The sequence below is a fragment of the Arvicola amphibius genome, chromosome 12, assembly GCF_903992535.2.
Source record: "Arvicola amphibius chromosome 12, mArvAmp1.2, whole genome shotgun sequence".
Lineage (NCBI taxonomy): Eukaryota > Metazoa > Chordata > Mammalia > Rodentia > Cricetidae > Arvicola > Arvicola amphibius.
The window spans coordinates 52340185-52363518 of NC_052058.2; positions in this window are offsets into that span (position 1 = coordinate 52340185).

The window sequence follows — 23334 nt, forward strand, 5'->3', positions numbered from 1 at the left end:
GGAAGAGCAAGGACTTGATATACAACATGAGCTTTTTGTTCTCTCTCTCTCTCTCTCTTTCTCTCTCTCTCTCCCCATTTCTCCCTTTTCCTTCTTCTGAACCTCATCTTGGCTGAGCCATGGCGAAACTAAATTAGAAAAACCTGCAGAGCATTGAGAGTCTAAATGAAGCACACAACCAATTTATCACCACGAGCCCAGTTATCTAATAAACCCCGTATGTAATAAATGTGCTAAGTGTCCACCTTGAACTTCAGCATACCCGGAAGCAGCCAATGGCAGGAGCTGGGGAGTCCTTGACAAGATGATGTCAGACTCAACCTGAAGCACTGAGCATCTGGCTTGCATCACTAGTTCTTCAGGTGGGCGATGCCCAGGTCTCCAGGGGCAAGGCCAGCCACTGCCAAGCGTTTAGAATCAAAGCGGACGTCTGCTTATAGATAGTTTGGCAGGCTGGGCAAACACTGTGAACACGAAGCTGGAAGAGTGAGGAGAGAGGTCTCTTATTGCCATTCTGGTTTGGAAAATAGGTGTTTGCGGGAAGAAGGCACAAAGGGCTTCCCACCCACATGTGGAGTCGAGGCTCCTGAGGGTCTGTCTGCTAAGCTGTTTCTGTGCCTACCCAGCAAAGGAATAGAAAAGATAGCATCTGACAAGGCCACAGGGGTGAAGAGTGGGGACTGGGAACTCTTTGTTTTTAACTGCAGAATTAGAGACCAGAATGACCAAAACTTGTGGGTCTATTTGGGATCAAATCAGTCACGTTGGCTTTAGGGTTGGCAGCACAGGGGCCTTTTGATGACCAGATGAGGCTGATGGAGCCAGGCAGGTGTACTAGATCTGTAGGTTGAAGGGCCTACAGCATTAAAGAGCAGCCACTGTAGAGCTGGGGGCTCCAGCTTTTTTAAGATCTCCAGGAGAATTATCTGGCAAGCTTTAAGAAATTCTGCTGCCTGTGTTTAGTTCTAAGAGATACTTTCCGCTCAAAAAAGACCACTCACCTTCCATTATTCGCTCTTAGCCTGTATCCATATGTGGCACATGCCTTTTCATGGCTGTCCATACTATATTTTGCCAGCGCTTTCTTTTTTAACTAAATATTTAGTAAGCATATAAAAACAATTTTTTGTATGATATGTTCATATATATGTATTGTGTACTTTGCTTATATTTTTTGAGTGTTTTCAATATGGCAACACAACCAATAGAATTGTGGTCCAGAGTGGCTGACTTATGATCCAATCAGGAGCGTCCTAAATGAACAATCATGGTAGAGATGGATGAGTGATAAGCACATAACAACTTGGAAACTTTTTAAAAAAAATATAAACTTTATTATAAAATGTAGGAAAACACAAAGTAATCCCACACTAGCTCAGAACTGAGTATAATAAAGGGTTCTTTATTTAGAAGGGACTCACAGATTACAGTCCTCTGCATGAATGGGGAACAGGAACTGAATCCATCAGCCTGGAGAGAGAGAAGGAGAGAGAGAGAGAGAGAGAGAGAGAGAGAGAGAGAGAGAGAGAGAGAGAGAGAGAGAGAGAGAGAGAAAGAGAGAATGCAAGCATGCAATAAACAACAACATACTTAAATTAAAGCACCACATGCCAAAATTTACCAGATCCAAAGTTTATACAACTCGACAAACTTCTAGACAGTTAGAATAGGCAATCAAGTTATTTCTAAAACTTGATATTTCTTAGATGCTACCCTTTCCATCCTCGAGTGCTTCACTCTCTTTGTGGAATCACATGCGATTTTCTTTACCCAGTTTCTCCTTGGTCTTCAGTGTTTTGACAGGGTTAGAACACACAAATCCATCCAAATAACCAACTAACCATCACCCAGTCATCCCGCTGTTTGTTTTTTTTTATGTTGCTGCTTTATTTGTTTAGGAGTAAGGTAAGGGTTGTATGTGTGTGTAGTGGGCAGAGAATATTTACAGTCGCCACAGATGAGCTGAATATGCAGCTGAGTCTGGAAACCATCATGGTGGAGTGAAAAGTTTGGCCAATGCACACAGAATAGAGAAACAGCGAACATTCTAAAAGTGAGCCATGGGAAATAGAAATTAAGATAAAAATACTTCCACCACTATTGAAAAATAAAACCTGATAGATACTATTTCCTCCAATTAAAGTCAGCGGGCTGAGTCTGGGAGAGTTACTGGTCTTACCGGGTTACCTGCCTCTTTCCTAACAGTGCTCAGTTGCACTTCATGCTTTCTTTTAATGTAATGTATGATGTATAGTCTGCTTGTGTCTTGCATGGACTTGATATAGCTTAAAATGTTAAAAAATTACATATGCATATACATCAAAGTTGTCAGAAAATGAAAAATGTTACTAAAATTAGCAATTAGAGATGAGGTATTATAACTAAATATATATGCTTATGATAACTTTTGATCTTCTGCGAATCCAAGGCAAAAGTGAAATTTATCCCCACAGTCTTGAAAGAAAAATGCATATTCATTAGTTAGGGATGACACCAGACTCTTAAGTGGAGTTTATATAGTATAGATACTAATAACAAGGGCCTTGGGTGCAATGTGGACAAATGTTGTTTTTGTTGTAGACGCAGTGGTAATTTTAAGGCTATTATAGGAAGTCACAGTTCAGTGAAGTGATTTTACGCCAGCCTCTCGGAACTCAGTGGGGGCACATCTGTGGAGCGCAGCGGAAGGCACAATGACTTTGTGAATGTGTGTGCCCCAAATAGTTTAACATCAAACTAGCATGCTCTTCTCCCTGCCTACTTGAGATTGACTTGCTGTTAATATTTCACCATTAGTAGTTCTTGATTCATTTATTCTGCAAGGTAAGAATAGGTTTGTGATCATCCCCTGTTCCTTGCCCTTCTCTCTGTCCGCTGTGTGGGTTGTAGGATTGTTTGGTGGGCCTTGATGTGTTTTTGGTCATGGAAAACCTGCTCAGTTGGGCACAAATCAATGGAAGATCTCTCCTCTGATAAACATTGGCTGAAAACAGATCATTGCTTTCCACCATGCTAACCCCTGCCTCTTAGCCCTTCCTGACACAGAATTCAGAGCAGTTAGACAGAACGCAAACATCCTCAGACACTCATCTCTACCTCATAGTAGAATGGAAATGTGGAGAAAAGGGAGCTTGCCCTCAGGAAAGTCAAAGCACATCTTTCTAGGGTAGATGGGCTCAGGTAAGGTTTGAGAGGATGAGCCCAGATTCTGGGATGGACTGTAGGTAAGGCCAACCTTGGTAGATGTAAGAGGCTTCAGAAACCAGCAAACAGCTCACTGCATTAAGAACTTCAAATGCCAGGGTGAGTGGGAAAGAGAAGCTGATATAAACACCCCAGTGACAGTGAAAGCCAGGAACATACAGAAAGCATCATATTCTAGTATAATTGTACATTTAACTCTTGTTGATTCCACAATTTGGGTGCCAAATACAGTTCTGTGACTCTTTGTGTAAACTTGTAATACTCTCAAAGCTGCCGTCATATCCTTACACTGCAAGCTAAACGTGACTCGGTTCTGTCCTTTCAAGGGTTCTGAGCAGGCCCATATGGATGGAGGCAGTACTGTGTGATTGGTAACCCACCCCCTACCCTGTTCCCTGTCCAGTTCCCATGAACCACCAAGAAAGGTGCAGAAAGGAAAAGCAGCCTAGACTATTTTTAATTCATGTCTACCGTTTGACTTATTTTTTTGAGGCCTCCAAGGCTAGTGCTAATTTTGTACGCTGTGTTGAGTCAGTTCAATTCTCACAAACCTGTGCATTGTTGTAACTGGTGAGGGTCATTCTTTGTCACTCAGACTCAGGAAGGGTGATAACAGAAAGCAAGGAGCTCAAGAGATGGATGGGCGTCACGTTATATTCGCACTGAAAATAGAAGGGAACAATTCCCAGAGCAGTTGATTGTAGCTGCTGACTGGTAATCACATAACTTACCCCACGGGCTGCTTCCATCTTCCCCAAGAAAGTTGCACCCAGTGACCACTTGGCTGGGTTTCTGCTTGAAACCTCGTGTGAGCCTGTGACAGCGGGAATGCCCCCCCCCCCCGCATTCCATGCGATCTGGTTCCTATTGTCTATAGCCTGTGCCTCTCTCTTCTAGCGCTCAGGGTAGATGGCATTGTAATCATGGTCGTAAGTATTATTAATGATAGCAGCTACGACAATAAGCTGAGCCCGGATTTCTGGCTTTGATGTCAACAGAGCACGGGGAGGTTTGCATTTGTTTCAAATGGAAACAGATGCACGCAGGCAGAGGAGGCAATAAGCAGAACAGTGGAGATGCTGGTTTTACTTTTAAGGAGTTTTGGGGGCTCTTCCCTCCATACCAGCTTCTCTGTTAGGCACATCTCCCTTCCCTGAGATGAGCAGAGTCTAGTCCCCTCCAGCATCCTTCTTTACTCAACACCTTTGCTTTTCCCGTGTTCACCCGAGAGACGCCCAGTTGAGGGGAGGATGGTACAGGAATCTGTTGCGCCCACTTTGCATCTCTAACCTCCTGGATCGTATCGCTGTTGTCTACACCAAGGATGCTTTTAGAAGTGGAGAAACTTCCGCTTCCTTCACCAGCACGTCTGCTGCATGCCTGAAGCATCAAGAGTGGTGCCAATCAATTCAGCTTAATTCCACTCATAATTGCTTTGTGCCTGCTGCTGGCAGGAGCAAAACAAGGTGCTGGCTGAACATTAACTGCAGCCAATAAGGCGATACTCTAAAATTCTCAGAGGAGATCACTTTTTTGCCCTGTTTGGATCTTGAAAAAAAAATGTGCACCATACGAAGATCTCAAGATGCCTTAGACATGACCATTGCTTTCAAGTTCACTGCCAAGCTGGGGAAAGGTAACCGAGGGATTGTGTTCCCTGGAGGAAGGCAGTATGACCAGTGGTGCCACCCACTCCTAAGCCATTGGGCTCCTTTTCTTTATGGATCACATTCTGCTTCTCTTGTGGCCTCCCAGGGCTCTTGACCAGTTCTCTATCTCCCCTGCTTTTCCTCTCAGCTGCTTCTTTCAGTTCTTCAGAGCCTATGTACCTCCTATATCTGAAACTTCCCAGATTCCAGCTGTATTCTCATCTGGTCTAAATTGCCCCTTCCCCATACCTTTGTGCTTAGATTACTTGGTCTGCGGCGAGTCTGGATGGAGCATCTTAACAGATACCCGCTCCTCCTATAACTCCTCTTTGATGCTCAGTTCTCCTTCCAGGTTTGCTTTGGGGAAGTCAAGCCTTATGCAAAAGTCAGAGTGCCACATACTGACGTGTGTGTATGTGTGTGTATACATACGCAAGTATGCATAAATCCTAACCAAATCCTTTAAACAATAGCGTCATTCATTTCCTTAGGTCTGACTTCTAAGTCACATTGTGTCTCTAGGTTTCTTTTTCTGGGCTCTGAATTCCAGTAGGCTAGATTTAATTCTGAATGACTTTGGGCAAATTAATCTTTATGCCTTCATTTCTGCTTTTTATAGGATAGAGAGAATAGTTCATAGCACTGCTTCATGTCCTTGTGAAGATTTAGTAGAATAATAATACATGTAAGGTGCCTTAACAATGTTGGACATAAACATATATGTTTATTATTTAAGACCTGCCGAGGGAGGGAGATATTACCAGGCCAGGAGGAACGCTAAGACCCCGTGTGCCTTGTAGCTCCTACTCTTATTCCTTTGTGTCTGCAACAAAGAGCATAAAACCCAGGGTGGTAAATGCAATCTTGGGTTCCTGTGGTTTCAGACTTTTTTTTTCTGGAGGTTTATGACAGTATCAGAGCTGACTGGAAAAGGGTTAGAAAGAATTCCACTGTCACTGCTTATCACTTCTGTGTAAATTCTAGCACAATAATAAAAACACATGGTAATTATACTTGGTCAGTTTCAGAGGACACTTCCGTTCATACAAAGTAACACCTTGACATCGGAGAGAGAAGTTATTAGGTCTTTCCCCGCAGGAGTGGCGTGCAGCTTTATCTGCAGAAGCAGTCAGAGATTAAAATGCTCAAGTCTGCAAAGAAAGAAAGACAGGATCTAAATACTGTTTAAAATATTATTTAAACTTCATGTTGTATTTATACACTTAATTCATTTTTATTAGCTACAAAGATATTTAACATAAAATAATTAGAGTCTCAAGATTAAAACCAAAATGGCCACAATTTTAATTAAGCCGTCTCACAGGGAATTAGGCTGCATAATGAGAGGCAGCCTGGTGCAGTGGTGAATATCCCCGAGTCGGGATCAGAGTCACTGCCATCAGCATGTGGATCCCCGGGAATGCTTTCCTTGCCTGAATGAGTCCATGGACTTTGTCTGTAAAAACAAGGGCTCTTCCTTTACCTTTTATACAAGACCCTTTTTTTCTCTAAAGAAAGGATTAAATAAAATCCTAATATAGAAAAGACAGTAAAATTATCCCCTGACTAGTCCCTTTTCTCTGTGCCAGCTAAGTGTCTCCCTGCCAAACCACTTAGGCCCGGAGACAAGAGGACTCCCCAGAACACTGTGAAAACTGGCCTCAAGGGTCTCAGTGTTTCCTCCCAGCTATAAAAATCTATGATTCTGAGTCTAATATGTCCCTATCCTACCTTTCAAAATCTAGTGTCCCTTTCGAGTTTCATTCAAAGATATTTTTTAAAGGGTATCCATGGAGATAGACTTAGTAAAAAGGAGAGGATCAGAAGGACTCTCTTACTACCCCAAATTGCCCTCCTTTCCCTAGCATATCTGATGTGGTCCAAAGTCTGGACCTGTGACTGCAGTCTGCGCCTAACTGCTCTTTGTTACTAGGCTGCTGGTTACACAACGGACAAATTGCTTCCTTCTTCTCTGGCCTGCCTAGCCTCTCTTTGCCAACTCCAGAGTTTTCATTGTGGGCAACAGCCTAGTAATTTTCAAACAACTCACACCCTGGTTCCTCAAGTCAATTGGTCAAGGATACAGGACCAGGGGAACTTGATAGTGCCCATCCAATCTCTTAGTGACTTGTTTAGCTAAATCTAATATTAGAACTGCACATTATCAATTGACATGCTTGTGACGAATGAGATACATACAAAGAACTTGATGTGGTCCCATTATAATGGATAATCAATAAATGCCAAGATCCTTTTCCATTTCTTGCCCATTGGGCCTATCCGGAGAAACCATAATCACAGACAAGGCTGGTACAAAGTCAGTGAAGGAAACAGGTGGCCATGAATCCTTTATGGCTCCTCTTAGTCACCAAACACATGTGCTAATCTCTATGTGTATACATACCACAACCATACAAGATTTGTCAAATAGGGCCTGGGGAGATGGGTCAGGGGCTAAGATCCTAGTGCAGAGAACATGGGTTCAGTTGCCAGTACCCACATAGTGTTTTCCAACATCCATAACCTCCAGTCTCAGTGGATCCTATCCTCTCCTTGGAGGTCCCAGGCTATCAGGCCCCCACGTGGTACACGTAAGTTCATGTAGACAAAACACTCATACATTTCACATAAAATAAACAAATTTAAACAATTAAAAAATATTCTCCAAGTGGGGTTGGGAAAGACGGCTCAATTGCTACAGTATTGGCTATATAAACATGAGAACTTGAAATTCCACCCCCAACAGTCACATAAAAAGGCTGAACACAGCCTCAAGCTCCTGTAATCCCCAGAGAGGATGAGGCAGAAGGACCTTTGGAGTTTGCCTGGCAGCCAGACTAGCTAAATACCAGGTCCATTGAGAGGACCAGTCTTAAAAAAGAACAGTGAGTGTGATCGAGGAAAACCCAAGTGATGAATTCTGTCCTCTACATTCATGCACACTGAAGCTGTACACACACATGTAGAAGGAGCAGTGGGGGCTGCGTCCCACCACCCGGCTAGCTTTACATGTGAAATAATTACACGGAAACTGTATTCATTTAAACACTGCCTGGCCCATTAGTTTCAGCCTCTTATTGGCTAATTTCTCACATCTTGCTTTAACCCATATTTAGTAATCTGTGTAGCACCACGAGGTGGTCGCTTACTAGGAGAGATCTTAACCTGTGTCTGTCTTGGAGAGGAGAAGCATGGCGACTGCTTATGGTGACTGCCTGAAGCATCTGCCTCACTTCCCTCTTCCCAGCATTCTGTTCTGTCTACTCCACCTACCTATGTTCTAACCTATCGGGCCAAGCAGTTTCTTTATTAATTAACCAATGAAATCATCAGATAGATAGAAGACACACACACACACACACACACACACACACACACACTTTGCTAAATGATTAAATAACTAAGTCAGCATATTCCGTGGTTATCGTTTTCTGTGTATTCTGTCTTCGTTCCTTTGCTCATTTGCTCAAACGCCCAAGTATGGGTTGGGAAGAGCAAAGTCTGGGACGTTGGGCTGCATTTTTAAAACATTTTCCTGAGCATGAGAGTAGTGGGGAAAGAACTATGGATGGCTTTCAAAACACCCCAACTCAAAATTGGAACCGACAGTGTGGCTCAGTGATCAGAAAACAGTCTTCCTTTGTAAGGTTCACCCCGTTCACACTAGTGAACTAGAGCCGGAAGTGACGTTGACCGCATTTCAGCTCCCACACGCACCTTTGCAGAGGATCTTGCAAAGACTTGTGGGTGAGGCTACTCTGAGCGACAGGGAATCTACACACGTTTAGGGGAGAAGAGGAGGTAAGATCACGTTGATGCTACAGTGGGGCGTGGGTACGACCCTCACTGCACTGTCCTGTGACCAGGATATTTCCGGCAACTTGATCAATTACACCGTTTCTCTAGGTTGCTCTCCTTTTTAATTCTAATTTTAAATGTGTGTCTGTGCTTGCACCACATGTGTGTTTGGGTGTATGTACATGTGTGAGTGAAAGTGAAGATCAGAACCCGAAGTTGAGTGTTTTCCTTCATCGCTCGCTCGCTTGCTTTTTTGTTTGTTTTTTATTTGTTTGTTTTTGTTCTGAGACAGAGACTTTCACTGAACTTGAAGTTTGCAGACGTGGCAGAAGTGGCTGCACAGAATGGCCAATGAGCTCCACATGTGTCTGAGCTCAATGTGGGTGGGCCTGCGCATGCGTCATTTTGGTGGGGCCCGGGGTTCCAAATTTAGGTCCTCAATCTGATGTGTTAGGCACTTGGCTGTGCCATTTCCTCAGCTATAAACCCAAAACATGGCCTATCACACAGTGGCCCCTTTTCTGAATGAAGTGAAATCTCTTCTTCTGAGGGGAAACTCGATTCCTGGGGCTCGGGCAAGAAAAGCAGAAGAAACTCATAAGAAGGAACAAAAGGAGGATTCTTGTTATTTTTCTTCCGGGTGTGTTTTGGCTACAGTTTCTCTCGTTTGACTTCAATTAGCTAGATCAATATATAGCTTTCCCCAGGACCCTGTTAATTGGGCCTCACACTCAACCCTGTAAGGCTGATTCCAACACCTGCTGTGGTGGACATTTGGGAAGCACTTATTTTAAGTCTGAAAAAAAAAAAAAACAGAAAGTAGGCCATTGCCTTATTTAATTGAAGTTCATGTCTAGCATTTATATTTTCGTCATTTTACTGCCCAGTTCCTAAAAGGTAATACCTTGTGTGTGTTTAGGGTGAATCACCATGGAGCCATTGGTATGATCCCAGAATACTCTGTATTAGGGACATTATCTTAGCAACTTCAATATACTTTTCTTGTTTAAACCTTTAACTAAACAAATTGTGAGCAAGACAAAAAGCCAAAATACCAATTACTTCTAAGAACACAAATTTTTCAGTGTTCCAATAACTCTTCAATGCCCCCCACCCACTGACAACATATACATGTTCTGCATCCCCATGCAGTTCAGTACTGTTTCCTATTAAAGACTGAGCTGCAGGGGGTGGTGCATACCTGCAATTTCTGTGCCTGGGAAGCAGAGGCAGGAGGATTATTAGCATTCCAAGGCTAACCTTAGCTCTAGCAAGTTCAAAGCCAATCTAGGCTACATGACACTCTATCTCAAAAAGCCAAAAGAAGAGAAGAGGAGCAGGAAGAAGAGGAAGAGGTTGAGGAAGAAAGGAGAGAGGAAGAAGAAGAGGAGGAAGGAGATGAGGAGGAGGGAGAAGAAAGGAGACGCTCAAAATATGTATTATGGTGGCAATTTAATGTTTCGTTATTAAAACGGAAGTTCATATGGACACCAATTATATTAGACAGATACATTTTGCCAGCTATCTTTTGGGTTCCCAGAGGAGTCAGTGTGTGTGTGTGTGTGCGCATGCGTGCACGCACACACACATACACACACACACGTGAACATATGTATGTGGTAGAAATGTGGAAGAAAGTTAGTTTTCTAAGCCCAATTAAAATTTAACACTTGTTTTTTTTTTTTTTTTTTTTTTTTTTTTTTTTTTTTTTTTTAGCTGACATCCTCATTTTGGGAGGAAGAGTGAGGAAATTCAGCGCACAGACGCTTTTTACAAAATAAAGATGTTTCTTGCCTTCTGCAGCTCGGGCTTTGCTCACACAGAGGCACATGGGACATGCTTTGAGACTGCAGTGTGTCGAAATCCCCAGGAAAAAAACCTCCTTCCCGGCACATTCACATTTATATTTTCTCTAAAGATATGCTTGGAGGCTGGCAAATTGGTCTGCTTCTGGAGATTCATATTGGCGTCTGTCTGATGGTATCTATTACCCAATTTAAATACACAATGGTCGGAAGGTTTGAGCACACCATGTTAATCCAGCAACAGAGACCTCTGCTCAGCTGTTTGTTAAAGGCAAATTGTACCTGTTATGCACTGGCAAGGGGCACACAGTTGCTGTTAACTGCTTTACCAAATTGATTCTGACTCCACTCGTTTCGAAATGAAAATGGAAACACTTTTGCCTTTTTGTGTGGTGGGGAATTGGGCTTTACTTAGCACTAAGTGGTATCATTTCTTGTGATTACAGAAAAATGCATCATAACTTTTGATTACGCCACTATTAAGGATGCACGGTAGCAATTGCCGGTACTCGTAAAGTACTGCTGCTGGGTTCTGTGTAACTCATTTTTATTTGGAACTGAGTGGAGGAGGAGGAGGATATGGTTTGAAGTCATTCGAAGCTTGACTCGTATAATGAGATCATCCACCTGGGACAGGAAGGGACTCGAGGGTGGAAGCGTTGCCTGTGGGTTTTCTCTGAATTTCACCCCCAATTCCTGCTGCCCTGCCAGGCCCCTCAAAAACAAACAAGTCAACATTTCTACATTTTATTTCTTTTTAGTAAATACGTCCAAAGCCAGTCATGTGTAAAGCACTGGCTAGTTATGCTGGGGCTCGAATGAAGGACCCATTCAGAAGGAATTTATGCTATAGGACAAGTGACACACGGATAATAACTTATAGGCAGCGTAATAAAAGCATAAAATTAAATTGGGTTCCCAAGGAAGTGGCCTTAATCCTCCAATTAGTTTGTAATGTAAGAGAAGAGATCTGGCCAGTTGTGTTCCCTGTGGCATCTTGGTAATGCAACCCAGAATACAGTGAGTGCTTAATAAGCAGACAAGGAATGAGTGAGTAGCACATGGTGGCACTGTGCCTTTTAGCTCACACCTCCTTGGAAGAGCTAATTGTGTCTATCTTTTCTCAGCTCTGGGTTCAGTGATGCCCTGTTGACAGTTTGAAATTGGTTGTGGTTGGAATGTTTACACTACAGAAATCAGCCACTGTGACAAACAAATGACTTCCCCCTAATAAAAATAGCTGGTTCTTAAGCATACCAAGATCCAAGAGGGAGAGCGGGAGGGAGGGAAGAGGGGGAGAGAGAGAGGTTTGTTGTTTGCTAAGAGTCTAAGGTAACTACCCTGGAGCTAGGCTGCTCTAGTCTGAAAACCTCATTTACCTGTGTCTCAAGGCACGCCAGAACATCTCAGTTCCCTAGGCCCACGGTGCTGTGTTCAGTGGAAGAAAGAATAGCCTATAAAATTGGTCAAGAAGAAGGGTATGCTAGACATTTTATGTTCTGAGCTCATGTATTCTGTGTGTCTAGTATGCTTCCAGGGGTCAGAATAAAACTGCTTCTGGCAATAACAGTCTGCAAGCCTGAACCCTACCAAGATCCAGTCCTTTGGGGACGAGGCGTGAGAAGATGAATAACCATAGTGAGTTCTTTGATTTCAATATTGGGCGGGCTCTCATAATGTGACTGCCTCTCCCCAAGAGGGACGGAAGTTAGAACACAAGAGGGAAGAAAGAAAGTGGTGGCCCTGCCCATGACTAGCCCAGTATGTAGTGAAGGTCCCCCTGGGAGTATAAGGGAGTCCTCTCACAGTTTATGATTCCCTTGGTAAGGTGGCTGTTGGTGGACGGCAAGGTGGTTTGGGTGAAGCGCAGGATGACTAGGGACAGGATGCCGAGTTTCCTGTCCAGGTCCGAGATCTCAAGGATCTGAAGAGTGTGATGATATCACAGTTAGGAATGAAGGGTTGAAAGCTTATTTGGAAAATATCAAATAACAGTGGTGGAGGACAGCTGAGGGTAACACCAGGTTTGGGGACTGGCTATCAAGATAAGCAAGTTTTCTTTTAATTTTCAAAATTTTGTTTTGAGTGTATGGCCGCTTGCCTTTATGCATATCGGGGACCACTTGCATTCTTGGTTTTTTCAGAGGCCAGAACAGGGCATTGGGTCCTCTGGAGTTACAGATAGTTATGAGCCAACATGTGGGTTCTGGGAGTTGAACTTGGGTCTTCTGGAAAGAGAAAGCTGTGCTCTTAACTGATCTATCTTTCCTGCATAGGGTAGACAGATTTTCAGTGAAGAAAACCATAGTGAAAGAGAAAGAAACCCATAAGATGTCTAACTTCATGGTGAGCACTCAAATAGGAATTTGCTTCATCCATGAAAAGCTAAAATGACAAGATTCTCATGCCATGTTACAGAGTGGTTATATAACTGGGGTGCATTGTGTGACGGGGTACTGGCTAATGACACATAAGTGGAATTCTATTTTGCTTTTGCAGTACTGCCTTTTGTGTTTCCGAGAGATACACCTTCTAGCTTCTACCCTTGTTCCTTCTGCCTGGGAAACAGACATGATAGCTAGAACTGTGTTTGACATCCTGTGATCATGGAAGAAAGATGAAGAGTATTTCACAAGCAGGTCTAGTTTCCTGACTCACTAAACTTGAGCCAGAGCTGTCTATCTCTGGGTTTCTTATTGATGAAATAACACTGTTAAATTTTCTTCTTAGCCATAACAGAATTCACTATTGGCATCATTACAACAGGCAAAAGTAGAAAGTATGAATTTAGACATGTTTAATTTGACAGTAATCATAGAACATTTGGGTCAAAAATTTAAATGAAGATTTAAAATTTGCAGTTTAGCTGCAAATTAAAATTGTCTGGATTTTTTTTTTAAAGATCTGAACTTAACCCTGATATATTGAATGTATTAGCTCAGGGACAGAGTCCAAGAGACAGATACTTATGGAGGCTTAGCAAGCACAGGATTTCAGTGGGAAGCTCCCAGAGGTGTGGATCCTGTCATCTCTTGAAAAGTTAGAGTTAGGGAACTTAATGAGGTCTCTGGAAGACTGAAAAAGCAGACAAGGAAATTCCTGAATAAATTTGAATGAACAGTTGAGGTAGGAAAGGGAGTGTTGGAAAACTCAAGATGTCGAGGAAACAACACCATCAGTAAAATTGCATTGCCTATTGAGTAGTTAGCATGTGTTCCACTCTTCCCCTGCTATAAAATAGATTTCCTTCTTAATAAATCAGTAGTGTTTTTACAACTTAGAATCCTTCTAAATCTGTGTGTGGTGTGTTGACCATTTCTCATCTTCATTTCTTAAGACTTCTTGTCCTTTGACTTACACTCTCTACCAAAACTCTGACTTGGGTTCTCCTCAAGAAAGAGCAGAGAATTAGTGAGTATGTGCCAAAGTATATTCATTAACTCATGGAATCCTGACCACAGCTATGACACTGTGTGCAATATCCTTACAGAGAAACATAGGCACAGGCCAGTCATAGAACTGGTAAGTGGCTAAGCTTGGATTTAGCAGGGCTGTGTTGCTGAAGTTGATATTGTTATTTACTAATTAACTAACTGTGCAATGTATTGCATACAAATAAAGGCTTTGGGTTCAAATGGGCCTGGATCATATCTCTTTGGAATTGATGAGTCACCTGACCGCTCAGCCACAGGATAAGTGATTGTGAGGCTAAAGCAGGAAATGATGGGTTCTTGCCTAAACCCATCTATTTTTCACAGAGAATAAAGAACTAAAATAATCAGAAGAGAAATACTGGCATTAGAACCTTGAAAAGTGTTGAAAATTCTTGGAGGGCATTTTTTTTTTTAATAGATCTGAGGAAACACAGTGTTTTCAAAATCTCGTGGTGGGGGATACATTAATATGGAAAACAAGAATCTGTAGCACCAACATGAGTGACTGAGAGGTTTCCTCCACTAGATTTTGAAGACTTAGGTTTTAGAAATACAGAAGACAAATAGTTGGATAGATATAGCACTGGGTGGTTGAGTGAGGTGGAAAGACAAAAGGTAGGTTGGTTAAAGACATTAGGAAGAAAGAGAGTGCTGATGTGACCCATAGCTTGTGAATCATAGAAATAAGGAAATGAAATGAAGGAGAGAAAACAAAGTAGGGAGAAATTAGAAATAAGGGAAATGATGTCTGGATCAAATTTGAACAGTTACTGTAGCAGCTGAGAAGACAAAAACTCAGAAGTTTAAAATGTGATGCCAGTGAAGATGCTGGGTTTAAGTTAAGAAGACGAGAGTATAGCCATTTGGATGAACGACTCCATTGAAGTTCAAAAAAAAAAAAAAACACTAGAATCAAAGGCAAAAGGCCTTGAGACAGCACTGTGATGTTTTTCTCTTTACAGGGAAACTGGTCTAACTAGGAAGATCTTGAACTCAAGATTAGAGTAGCCAAATGAACCAAGAATCAAATGCTTCTGTCAATCTGAGAGACTCAGAGGTGATCAGGTGATAACTGGGGAATGGAATTCACTCTGTGAAGCTGTGTTATTGTGCCTGTCTAAAACACCTGGTGGTTCTAATAAAGAGCTGAACAGCCAACAACAAGGCAGAGGCAAGAAGGATAGGTGAGGCTAGCAGGAAGAGAAGGTAAAAGGAGAAATGGGGATCAAGAGAACAAGGTGAGGAGGACATCAGGGGCCAGCCACCCAGCTACACACAGCAAGTCATGGAGAAAGAAGCAAAGATAGGTAATACAGAAATAGAGAAAGATAAAAGCACAGAGGCTAAAGGTAGTCAGAATAATATTTTTTAAGATTTATTTATTTATTATGTGTACAGTATTCTCAGTTTTCTGTCTGCATGTATGGCTTCAGACCAGAAGAGGGAACCAGATCTCATGACAGATGGTTGTGAGCCACCATGTGGTTGCTGGGAATTGAACTCAGGACCTTTGGAAGAGCAGGCACTGCTCTTAACTGCTGAGCCATCTCTCCAGCCCCCTAGTCAGAATAATTTAAATTAAGAAAATCTGGCAAGAAACAAGCCAAGCTAAGGCCTGACATTCATAAATAATAATAAGCCTTTATGTGGGTGATTTATTTGGGAACTGGGTGGAGGGCCCCCTCAAAATATCACACAATACAGTATATTGAGCAAAACAGACCTCAAAGCCTGCCCCACAGTGACACACTTCCCCCAAATAAGGACACACCTACTCAAAAAAGCCATGCCTCCTAACAGTGCCACCCTGTTTGGGGGTCATTTTCTTTCAAATCATCATAGTCAACAGATCTCTACTTGCTCTTTCTAGCAATATAGGCATTGCCATGACATAGTTTCTCTAAAAATAGAAAAACAGCAAGATGATAATGTATGATTAAAAAACGAGAAGAAAGACAAAAATAGGACTCTAATAAAGGAAGCTACCAGATGACAATGGACCGGGCAATGTGACAGTACTGCAAATGCCAGGAGTTTAACCTATCAGAGATAGGTTGGGTTGTTTATTTATTTATTTATTTATTTATTTATTCTTACTTTTCTGTGTCAAGTTAGCTAGGACTACCCCTTTCATCCTTCTCCACTCAAAGGTGAAGACTGAAGAAGCTCTTTTTATCTAGAGAATCACTAGTTACTGAAACAGGGGGAGAGAAAGAGTGTGAGGTGTGGGTCTAAGGAATAAGTACTTCTATATTGGAGCAACACACATCATTTCTGGACCACTTTATTGGTCAAAACAAGCCATGTGGCCAAGCTCAATTTCTGGGAATTAGGAGCAAAATTGAAACATTTAACATTCAAGTTAAGACAACCTAAAAACGTGGGCATGGTGGTGCGCAACTGTAAGCTACGTTCTTAGAAGGGTAGGGTGGGGGATTTGAGAGTTTCAGGTGTGCCGTGTTATATAGAGTTGTTTCAAAGGAAACCAGCTGACCAATCAACCAACCAATAAAAAAGGAACTAGTAAAAATTAACAACAACAACAACAAAAACAGAACCCCAAACACTAGCAGCTTTGTGAAACATCTTGAGCTATCTCCTTGTGGCCCCTCATTTTCTCTTTTTTCCGCCTACTCCATGAACATCTACCATAGTATTCTTCTAAGCAAGGAATGTTGCTTCCTAAAACTCACACCGATCCTCTCTATCTTTAGAATTATACTCCAACTGACATCCCTGCATCTCAACCTCATCACAGTCTCTTTTCCAGAGTGTTTTAGGATATCCTCCAACTTTTACTGCTCAATACCCACTTGTACCCAACCCATCTTAGGTGGTTAGGTTTTATTCATTCTTCAAAAGTAAGTTTAAATGTCATTATTCCCACAAAGTATAATATTTTTATATCCTTCATTTTACATTATGATCTTGTTAGTGTTTCCTGAGGAGCATGACTTATAGGTTTTTGTTGTATAATAGATATTTATACCCATGTTTAATGCACTTTTTGTGGACAGAAATGGTGTTTTCGTCTAATTATGTGGTTCCCTTCTTGCCTTTGCCAGAGTGTGCAGCCCAACATTTGTTGTGTGCTAGTAATTCGCTGGAGACTCTTACATTCTCCTCCTTGACTTGATCTGGTTGAATCTTAAATCAACATTCACATTCTTCAACCCTTGTGTTCGTAGCCTGCAAAGATATTCATAATCAAAGTTTTGGTATCTTGCTGGCACTACTATCAATACTTGATTTGTTGGAGCTGAACAGCTTCCAACAGTTGTAAAAAAAGTAGTTGGAAAGGGCTTTAGGAAAGTACAAGTAAGGGTAAAGAAAGGTAGAGAAAACTGTGCCTTCCTTTATAAGAAAATAATGACAGCAGCAAAAAGATGATTTTTTTTGTAAATAATTTCCTATATATTTTACTTCTTCATTAGGCTGAGGATCCTTGGCTAAATATTGTGTTGCTGTGCTGTGTTTTCCTGGTCTACACATGCCTTTATAATTAGTTCACGTTTCTTAGTGCTCACACATATGAATTTCTTCACTAGTCTCTGTTAAATTTTGTATGGTTATGTGTATGGTTTCATGCCAGGAGCCTGTGGCAGGACCAGTATTGTACAGTATTGGGGAGATCGGAGGTGAGAGAGGTCACCCCTTTCCTTCTGCTTGTCTTACACACGAAGAGACCGAGCTCTGAACACTAGAGAGAAGTAGTGTGTTTCCTTCCAGGTGTGTTCTGCGGACATCCACAGGTTTCATTGGGCCATTTCCTCCCCCACAAAATAAAAGGATGGCAAATGATGAGATTGATCAGTAAGGTTGTACTAATTGATTTCATGAACTTATTGAATGTAGGTTATGTGTCTGCTGCCTTGTTAAACGCCAGAAGTTGAAAGAAAAATGACAATAGTTTTCAAAAATCGTTCCAAATCTGGTCTACAGTATGTGAGAAGCCTAGAAGGACCAGATGTAGGACCTACTTGTCACCTTGTTTTCCATGGAGATGTTTTAAATGCCGTTATACAATGATGTTGGTTACATATATTTCAGTTAAGTTAGTTTCTGTAGGGATCTAATCATTGAATTCTCTCGTCATTCCCTTAAAATTTTCTAGATAAATTAGTTTTTTTTTTAAATGAACGGGGACAGGGGAGAAGGCATCATATATAAGTAGACTGCCATTTATCTCAAGCATACTTTCAAAGCAAAATGAGCCCAGCATGGGGGAGCATGCAGGAAGCAGATGGTTTGACCAGCAGCCCCTGATGTAGACTGTACATATTTGAAATGACTGTTAGTTGCTGAATGGAAGCAGCAATAGAGGACGTAACAATGAAATTAAGACTGCAAAAAATTTAAAAATTACATAAGATTTCTATATCTTTATATTAGTTGTTAAAAGAAAGCTATATGCTCACCACTATATACAGATGCTAACCACTATATGCATCTTTAATCACAGAAGGCAGATAACTAAATCCATAAAATGCCTACAGCAATCTCATCTCAGCATTGGTCTAGTTCGAAAGAGGATGCAAATCTGCATCTCAGGACTGTGTTTCACAGTCAGCAGAGGGCTGTGCTTGCAGAGAGAGGGGTGCTGAACGTGAGAATGAGGCGGTGGAGCTACTCGGGAAATTAAAACTGTAATAAGGTACCGGTGGGCTGTGTTGCTGTCCCTCTGCAATAACAAAATGTGAACAGAAGGGTCAGAAGGCAAAGGCTGAAGTTCAGCTCAGAAAATGAGGGCTGTCAGGGGGCTTCTGGCTGTGCATATGGCAGGTGGAACCAGGCTGACAAATTGGACAGCTCTGGGCAACCTTCACGGTTGAAAATCCGGTCTCTTCAGTCTGCTACGAAAGAGCAAGTCGGATGTTTATAGGAGAGAGGAAAGTACCATTTCACAACGTTTGCACATGGGTAGTGTGCTGGCTTGGCTGGCAGGAGGCTGAAGGAGGGAATGAATTGACAAAGTGGGTCCTGGGTATGAGACTGAGAGTGTGCAAGGCAAAAAATGTAAAAGGAAAAAAAGAGGCAGGAGAAAAAGAATGTGAGAAGGTACAGATAAAAATGGTGCGAGCACCAGCACAAACGAGATAGGTGGTGTGAGGAGAAATAAATTAGAAAAGCCAAACAGCCGGAAGAAAATGTATCGCGAGGAGAGCAATAGACAGGGACGAGCGATAAGGAGACCAGTTCAGGGAGCGAAGACAGAGAAAAGTCAAAAGGAAAAACAAAAACAAAAAAAAAATCTAGGCCTACCTCTGTGCGGGCAATTTCAAGGGACTGATGGGAGCAATCTCTTGTCAGCCAGTGACAGGACATGCTGGGGGCAATGGCAAAGAGTCAGGAGGCAGAGGTGAGTGCTGGGTTTACAAACACAGGTAACTCCCACACTGAGCAGGGCCGGTGTTAAGGACAGAGGCACGATTCTCTCCTTCTCTTATCTGCTCCCCGCTAAAACCTAAGGTTGTTCTTCATTTTTTCACTTGCAAGCTATCTTTGTCTCACAATCCTCTCAAAAGCCATTAGGATGCTGCAGCAAAGCATCATGGTTGCTGCGTGTCCTGGTCGTAATGTTTCTGGCCAAGGGGTTGTTGCCAGGGAAGGCGATAACAAGGTTTCCCAAGTGGAAGTTTCAGTGATGCCTAACAGTCTGGGCCGATTGGTGAGCCCTGTGGAAAACAGATCGCTGTTCTTGGCTTTTTTGCCATCCCTACACCGCGCCGATTTCAGTGGTCAAACGATTCTTTAAGGGGCTTTGTGGAGACAAAGAGCAGGGGGCACCTTCTCTCTCCTTTCTCTGGCTTCTTGGGGCTTCCAAATGTCTTTGCTTTCTGCTTGTCAGAGCCAATTGATGCTTTCCTTTCTCACCTTTCAGGGAACATCCACACTTGGGTAGAGCACCTAATCCCTACCAGATGCCTTTAGGCACTGTGAGAGAGGCGCAGAATTGTAAGGTGTTGTCTTGTAGGCTGTGGCAGTGAGTGTAAATTCACACTCATGAGTGTTCCACATCTTCAGATACGTATGTCATAATCAGCAGACACACACACAAACTCATCTGTTTCACTGGGTTTGTTTATCTTCAAATGAGAAAGAAAAAGCACAAGTAAGTATAAAAACATGTATCCTGCCATGTATACTGAGATACTTGAGGTAAGGGTCACTGATTAGCAATTGGCTTTGAGACGCCCAGAAAATAAGATGCCTTCGTGATTAGAGGAAGTAGCGAGTAGACAGATAGAGACGTGCTAAAGCAGGATCAGTAAATGACCGAATTCTAAGTGGTGGGTGCATAGTTATCCAGTGTAAAATTCAATTTCACTGCGTTTGACATGTTTAATTCACTTTGCGGAGTAATCAGTAGACAATTAAAAGCTGTTGATTTGAGGAGTTCAGACAAGAAAGTGATGGAGTAAAAAATGCAGGAACAGCGGTGGAAGGGAGGAAGCTAATAGAGGATAATTATGTTAGTTATCTATTGCTGCATAACAAATCACTGTGAAATGAAGTGGATTAGAGCATCGAACAGGTGCCAGGGCTGACGGCCGCCAATGAGGAGTCCACGAAGAGTCTATCTAGATGGCTAGAACTAGCTGGGGTAGCCTGTGAGTTTGCAGCTAAGGTGTGTTAGGCAACAATGCCATCTGGATCCTAGCTTGGAGTTGAAGGCAGAAAGGCTCTCTCGCGTGGGTTTTATGAAGGGACCTCATTTCCGGTGACTCACTGTGTGGCTCTCTTTATTTGCTACTGGGGTGTCTTTGTCCTAGGCGACTGGCTCCTGCAGAGAAGCCAGAGCACTCCCTCACAGCCTCATCACATTGTGTCATTTCCGCCGTTTCATTTGCTATATATTGACACTAATTCCAGCCAGTGATTGTCGGGGAAGGGTGTTGGGCTCTATTTTCCATGGAGCACAGGACTGAAAGCTTTGGAGACATGTTTGAGAACCACTGTTTAAAACTTGGGTGGACCCACGCGTGATGGCTCACACTTGCAGTCTCAGCATTTGAGAGGTTAAGGCAAGAGGCTTGCTTTGAGTTCGAGGCCAGCCTCCGGTACAGTATGATTAGGTACGGTGAAGGCCTGCTTCGTCATCACCATCATCTTCATAATAATAAACAATAATAACAGTAATGAATATGGCCACAACCAAACAAAAGAACCCACATAATACAAAAACATTCTGGGTGTGGTTTGGGTGGATTGCTCATTTTCTAAAGCTGCTAACTCATGAAGTCAGGTAGTAAAACAAAGCTGAAGAATGCTTGCTATATTCAAACCTTTTCATCTAGAAGAGTAGGAGTCTCTTGGGCTTCTTGAGTCAGGGTTGAGTGAGGCTATAAAATAAAACAAGACCCCCCACTAAAACTACACACACACGCACACGCACGCACACACACACACACACACACACACACCCTAGCCTTTTCTTTCTTTTTGTTTATTTTTAATTGAGATAAAATTCGAATGGCCCAGAATCAGCCTTTTGAATGTGTTCCATTCTGTGGCTCTTTAGTTCCAGATTGATCCTGCAAAGAAAACACTGTAAATGTGAACAGTCTCCCTGTCTTACCCCTCCCCATGTCTTGGCAAACACTCCATCTATTTTCTCTCTGTATGGATTTATCATGATTCTGTTTCTTTGAGTTCAAAAAGGAAGGAGGACTGAAACAAACTCCCTATCTCCCTATGAAGAATTTCTTTTTTGTGGAAATTAATTAGTCCAAGAGAATCTTGGAAAGGCATCTACCAAACAACAGAAAGCACAACCAATCATTTACATAAGTCGGCAGAAACAACTTGGGGCAGCTTGGGAACTTGAAAACAGCGAATGCAAATGATCACTCATGCTTGGACATTAAGTGGAAATTAGCAATGATTGCAGAATTTCAATGAACTATATATTAAAATTTTCATTAAAAAATTTCCCACCTTGTTTTTGGCAGTTGGCAGATGGCAATAGAGCTACCTACCTCAAACTGGTTGTATTGTTCTAGCACGAAGTCATGAGGCCTTGACTAATGGGCTGGCAAGACAGCTCAGTGGCTACAGATTTTGCTGCAAAAGCCTACAGTGTGAGTTCAGTACCTGGGCCCCAGGTAAAGATGGCAACTACACAGAGTTGTCGATGACCTCCACATGGCATACACAAAAATAATAATGGTAATAATAGCAGTAATAATAATAATAGTAATAATAATAATAATTGACTTAACTGGTGAGACCAAGAATACAATTCTGGGTGTTCTTTCCAGGTTATCTCTGCAGCAGGAATTCCTCTGACATTTGAACCCCAAGTCTGATACGTTTGGTGAATGACTTATCTTCTTGCCTTAGTTTAATCTTTTGCCACAAAAGTGTAATCATGGCCCTGAATTTTTTTTTTTAAGGAATGTTAAGTGAGTAACATAAATCAGCACATTAGAGATTTGCCAACAGCGGCCTGCCCTCTGAAAGCCCGCACGGATGCTTACACCCGCAGTGATTTGTGGAAGGACTCACACTCTTTAGGGGCAACTAAATAGAGGTAACCTTTCTTTCATCCAGTTATTTTAACATAAGTCCTACATATTTTGTGCTCGGTCCCTGGGCAGATGGAGTTTGAGCCGTTCATGGCAGAAGACAGTGTGAGTGATGTTGCTGCGAAGTCAGTTCCAATGTCAATCTGCTGACAGTAGCTGTTTCCCTTTGACATTTTTCAAAACCAGGACACCATCTTGAATACTTCAAGTGTGAGAGAGAAGTGAAAAGAGCCCCCAGGCTTTGAGAGTACCAGCCTGCATCTGGATGCACTCCTGAGAACCTTGCGTCTTAGGATACAGTACCTCCTGGGATCTCCATGACACCAGCTCTTTCTAACAACAGCGGAACCGTGTAATAGAGAAAACATTGTTCTACAAAACGCAAAGCATCACTGCCAAGACTTGGGGAAAGAAAAGAAATTGCTGAAAGGTTTGATAACTGTGGCTCTTCTGACTCAAAGCAGATATTCAGCCTCTGAGTGGTCTTTGTGGCTTCAGGGGATTGACAAGAGAGCAGCCAGCAGGTCACATGATCCAGGTACCGCAGGGAAACTGCAACATAAAACCAGAGGGATATGAGGACTGAACAGAAGAATAGGCTCCTCCTGCCTAGTTCTTAGACACAGGCTGCTCCAATAGGACCTTCCAGCATCCATTGTCTATGTACAGTCAAAGTCACTAAAGGAAATTACTAAAGTCATTTATGTACAAACTACCGTAGGTGCTGAGGGCCATCATTTGGTAGCCCATCTGTTAACCTATTGTCTTTCTTCAGTATCTGTAAGCTTCATACAAACACACCCCGTGCTCTTTCTGCACTAGGGTTGGTTCACTGCCTGAATGTGGGAAGAATTACTGAATGAAAGGGGAAGAGAAAGAGAGGGAGAGGATAGGATTTAAACACCCAAGTTCCCAT